Below are 6,064 nucleotides of genomic sequence, written 5' to 3'. Positions count from 1 at the left end.
AATGGGAAGGTGACGCGTAACGGGTCTGGAGCAAATCCTGCAGCTTGAAGTTGCGAGATTTCAAGAGAGCAACCAGCGGGAAGGTGAGGCGTGGCACAAATCTCGCAGGACTAAGCTGTGAGATTTGTCCCTGAAATCCAATAGCGTTGTGACACGTGGAAAATCTCGCAGGATTATCCTGCGAGATTTGCTTCGTCTGCTCAAAACCTCTCCCGAGCGCTCACAAGACTATCACAGAGGAAAAATAGCTTGCAGAGAGGTTGTTGCAGGTGACCGTTGGAGCTTGCAGGTTACCGTTCGAGCTGGCAGGTGACCGTTCGGGCGAAGACGAGGCTATTTAAGGGAGAAGATAGGGTAGGTTTTTTTTTATTTAACAAAAACGTGAATTTATTGTTTTACTTACTGAGAAATTTTCTGTTTTGAGTTGGATTCGTTTCATAGTTTCATTTGAATTATTTGGGTTCGTTGCTGCATCTAGACGATTTTAATTGATTTAAAATTTTATAATTTTATTTTCATGTTCTTGCCTGTTAAATTTAGTTGACATACATAATACTAAGAAAAAATTTAAGAACGATTGTTTTAAATAATGTATTAATTTGTTCCTAGAATGAAATTTCTTGTTTCTTTATTATTAATATATTTATATTTACTTGTCGAATTTAATTGTTTAATTTTGATGTTGCAGTCAATTACATTGTCTCACATTTGAAAACTTGGATTGCAAATTTTAAGTTTTGCCTTAAATTTTATTCAAATTTATACAAATTTAAATCAAAAACCTCACATAGCTTAAACACTAAACACAACCTTAATTTGTGCACATTTTGTTTTAACATTTTTAGGCATAATTTCAAAGTTAGAGATTTTTGCTAAGTGATTTATAAATATTCTTTTGAAAAATACTGTCTTGCTAATAATTATTCCACTTGAATGCATCCATTATAAGATCTACTCCTAAAAATTAATTAATCTCATGGCTTCAAATTAATTAATCTTTGGATATTATATATTCTCTCTAGTAAGCAAATTGGAGCTTCGAAAATTATTTTGCAAAAATTTTAGGATATGAAATAATGATCTATTGGTTTGATGGGGATGATGATGCCTCTAACTAACCTAAAGTCGTTGCTTGTTGCAAACGAATTTGGTAAAAAGAAAATTGAAAATTTTCATAAATAATAAAAAATAAAAGAATGCAAAACGCAAAAAAAATAAAATATATTTAAAAATAGGGAGTGGAAAATTTTGTGTCTAATTCAAAATTTCGAATAGCATCAAATGACATTAGAGTAATGAGAAATAATAAAAATGATATAGAGTTTAATGATGATGAAACCATGGAACTTGTAAGAAGTTTTAAAAATTTGATGCCCAAAAGTGGTTGTAATTACTTTTTATTAAACTATGATTACACTCAATTATTTAGAATTTGATATGTATGCAATTGCTTATAGTCAAAATGTAATAATTTGATATCTAAAATTTATTAACTACTCTCATGCTTAAGTTTATTGTTATTTAATCAAACCCATAATCAACTAATCCATATTGTTTTAGATTTTATCATTTTATGTTTATTGTTATTTTACCAAACTCATAGTCAACTAATTCATTTATGTAAAAAAATATGTTGTAAAAGAAATATTACCATTGCCATCATTTTTAGTTACGTAATTAACAAAATTCTTTCAAATAAATGTACAACAATGAATAATGCGTTGTGTTGCTTCAAAATGTTAGCTAGGGTTCATAAAAAAAAAAAGCAGTGTTTCAATTTTTGTGGTTCATATTTTCAAACACATGATTTTTTTTTCATAGGTTCTCGCATGCTCAAACTATGTTATTATATTGTTTGCAAACGTTTCAGGGTCATTGTAAAAATGGGTAAATGTTCAAATTACACCCGGCATGCTACCGAAATTTCGGTACGACTTTTCGTAGAAAAGTCAGAAATGCATGCAAGAATATTTTCGAAGTGACAAGTGAAACATTTGGAGAAGATTGCATGCACATGAACATAGTGAAAATAATTCTTGTTTACTATTCACTTAGCATATCACTTATACATACAATTGTTGTTTTGCGTAAGTCTTTTATATTTCCCGAGTGTTGATCTAGATGGCAGGAAGTTCAAGCAGTATTCCGGTTCCGGTATTGTTGTACATGGGGGGTAACATTATAACCGGACAAACTGGTGTTAGTTAGAGTATTCCGCCAGTTCGACCTATTCGAATTGGCCATAGGTGTAAATTAACTAAATTGTATATGAAGATATACAAGTACTTGCATATTGATCCAAATCAATATGCATTGCGGGTAACCGCAAGATACCCCATTAAGGGGCATTATGATACAATCTTTTATGAGGTTGTTCCAGTAACTGATGATTACGGTTTGCGCATGGTGTTGGATGCACACTGTGTAAGGACGACATATTTGACTGTGCAACTGTATGTTGAAAACATTCCTCAGATGGGTGTTGCCGCAGGTGGGCAAACGGGAACGTCTATTGAGCACGTGGTTGAAGCGGAGGAAGAAGATCCAAATGTTGGTGGGATGCCTTGGATATAAACGAATGTCCAGGATCGTCGTTCAAGCCGTAGACGTACGAAGGACCTACTATTGACACGAATTATCATGGTGTTTGCGAAGAAGTTTTAGCAGAACAACCAGGATCGTTGTTCGCAATAGCGAACAACGCGCTAGACGAGGGGATGAACATCATGAACGATGTTCATTTAAAAGATGATACGTACGAGGAGGAAATTGGTGAAGGGACGAACGAGTTCCCCGATGATGTCGACCCACCCCCCCATGAATCGAACGATGTGACGTTTACAGCTGATTTCATGGACGAACCTCCTATATATGGTGTAATTGACGTAGATGCTACAGATTTGTCCCATGGTGATGAGCTTCCTATACGGGTAACTCGTTGGGATGAATCATCAAAACTGAGTAAAGGGATGCTATTCGGGTCGAAAGATCAATTAATAGCTACTTTGCGAATATACCACGCTCGATCGCACCATGACTTCCACGTCCTGCAGTCGACCCCACTGTTATGGGTTGCTAGGTGTAAGAACTCCGAATGCAGTTGGAGACCGCGTGCGATGTATCGTTAGAAACACCGATTTTTTGAAATCACCCAATATGGCGGTCCGCACACATGCTTGAATGAACTCCTCTCACAAGACCATAGTCAAATCACGTCGTCCCTCATTCCTAAGGAGATTGTGAATATGATAAGGGGTGATGCGTCGACCTCAATCGCTACATTGAAAGAATTCATAGATCATCGTTTCGGCTATTCTGTCTCATATAAGAAGATTTGGTTGGGCAAACAGAAGGCAATTGCCCAAGTATTCTACGATTGGGAGAAGTCTTATCAGACTTTACCTAGGTGGATGGAAGCAATGTGCGCTTATAATCCTGGTACTGTCGTCAAGTGGAGGTGGAACCCTATACCAGGCAGCGATCAGACCATAACATTTGTATCAGTCTTTTGGGCGTTCGCAGCATCTATTCAGGGTTTTCCCCACTGTCCTCCTGTGATATGTATAGAAGGGACACACTTGTACGGTAAGTATAAGGGAAAACTCCTTATTGCAACGTGCCTGGATGCAAACAGGCAAATATTTCCCCTTGCATTCGCTATTGTGCAAGAGGAAAGTTTGGACACATGAAATTTGTTTATGTGTTGTCTTCGTTCCATTATCGACAGGGATGACATTTGCCTTATATCAGATAGGCATTTAGGGATTCTCGCTGCAATGTCTCACAATCCCGATTGACAGCCACCACGTCCGCACCACCGATTCTGCCTTCAACACGTGGTAAGCAACTTCAGCACGAAAGTGCACAGTGTCAATCTTAAGCGAACGGCTGAACGAGCAGGAAGGGAGCATCAGGTCAGAAAGTTTAACATGGATGGAGAAGATCTTCGATGAGGGTGGGGAACCCGCGAAGACGTTCTTTGATCAGATCCCTCCTCATATGTGGACTTAGTGCCACAACGGTGGCAGAAGGTATAGGAATATGACGACAAACCTCGTCAAATGTTTCAACGCCGTCCTTAAGGGCGCTCATAGCCTCCCAATCACTGCCCTTGTGCAACTGACAATTTATCGCATTGCACATTATTTTAACAACCGACGGGAGGCTACTCGTAAGGCAATATCTTGAGGAAATGCATTAACTCCTCATATATTGCTTGCGATGGAAAGAAGGAAGTTGAAGGCGACCGAACATCGCATGACGACGTTCAACCGATCTAGAGGTACTTTTAGCATCACGACTGCGTAGTTGGGACCTTATAAAGGAAACAACGTGCAAACCTTGTGCATTCAGGATTTGCACATATGCTCATGTGGGAAGTGGCAAGCGTTGCACTTTCCATGCTCCCACCTTCTCGCTACATGTGCGGAGAGATCACAGGGCCAACTAAGCATGGGTTGATGGGCATGCGGACCCCCTGTTCTGTAGAGGGGGCACGCAGTTTGCGGAGTGTTGGTTAGAGGCAGACCCCCGCATCATCCAGCTGATACGCGATGCAGGGTTTTATGGCATTTATCGGATTGCTCATATCCAGCTTGATTGGCATCTCGTCACAGCATTGGTGGAGCGATGGAGACCCAAGACGCACACATTCCACCTACCTCATGGCGAATCCACTAGCACATTACAGGACGTCGCTGTTTTGTTCAGGTTGCCGATTGATGGGCGAGCCGTCACTTGTTACACTGCCGGACCAGTGGAGGGACCTACAGACCGTTAGGGTCGACTCGCCCTGCGTACTATGTGCGAGTGTTTGTTAGGCGTCGTTCCTCCTGACAGGGATTTGGTTGAGGCACGCATCCGTATGCGGTTCCTCGAGGGGGATGCGTTTCGTGAGCTCTCGGAAGATGCAGATGCACAGACGATAGCATGCCATGCACGAGCCCACTTGTTGCGTTTGATTTGTGGGGTGATCTTCTCTGATATTTCCGGCAGCTATGCGCATCTGATGTTCCTTCCACTCCTTAAGAACTTCAGAGCGTGTCACTCATACAGTTGGGGGTCCGCCACTTTGGCGTGGTTGTACAGGGAGATGTGTTGTGCCGCGCATCACTCGAAGACACAGATTGCGGGCCCCCTTCGCCTACTCCAAGTTTGGGCCTGGGAGAGATTTCCTTCCTTCGCGCCTACGCACTGAGGTTTCTTGCAGATTGAGAGGGGTCAGGACGGTCGTCCAGTTGATCCTCTCCCACTCGTATACCGATTAGTACCAATTTTATCTATCCCTCCTCATTCACTCTATAACTATTACGAATACTAATTCGTAATATGTAGTAGTCTTGCATTTGGGAACTTACGTTTCATCCTATACAGATGGAAGGACGACTTGAGGGCATCGATGGTGCGCTTCATACATTGCCTAGGTACAGGTTCGAGTTGGACATACACCAAAAGCATGAGGTATAAATCAGTTAAAGTATAGAACGTGATATTCTTTCTTTCTTTCAGTTGTTTATAGTCCGCTTATTTTTTGGTTTTGTCTAAGTGCAGTTTTTGTGGATGCCCTACACAGAAGAGATTTTAGCTGACCTGCCGCCTGACTATGCAGACGGGAGGGACCTGTGGGTAGCTCGAGTGCCACTCATATGCTTTCATATTATTGAGTGGTATCTCCCCAATCGAGTCATGCGATAGTTCGAGTTTCGACAGGTCATTCTCGCCCGATTTATGACATCGGGGGTAGATATTGTTGGGGACGACCTCCACAGCATTAATGGGCACGGTCAAGGGGTCACAGATTGGTCAAGTACGCACGCGATATTCGTCACTGCATGGGAGCATCGACGAGACTACATCATAGGAGGAGTGGCAGAGCACCGTCCGATGCGTCTAGATGACCCATACTTCACTTGGTATAGGTCTATCACACACCGCTTCGTCAACAGGACCACTGTTGTATATTTAAGCCTCGTAAGAAGACTAATGCCACAACTCATTTTATGATATATATGTTCCGATTTGAATGCGTTAATAAAATATGTTCATATCCTGCAGGCTGACATAA

This window comes from Malania oleifera, chromosome 12 (assembly GCF_029873635.1).
Source record: "Malania oleifera isolate guangnan ecotype guangnan chromosome 12, ASM2987363v1, whole genome shotgun sequence".
Classification (NCBI taxonomy): Eukaryota; Viridiplantae; Streptophyta; class Magnoliopsida; order Santalales; family Ximeniaceae; genus Malania; species Malania oleifera.
Note: the sequence above shows the minus strand (reverse complement) of the source record.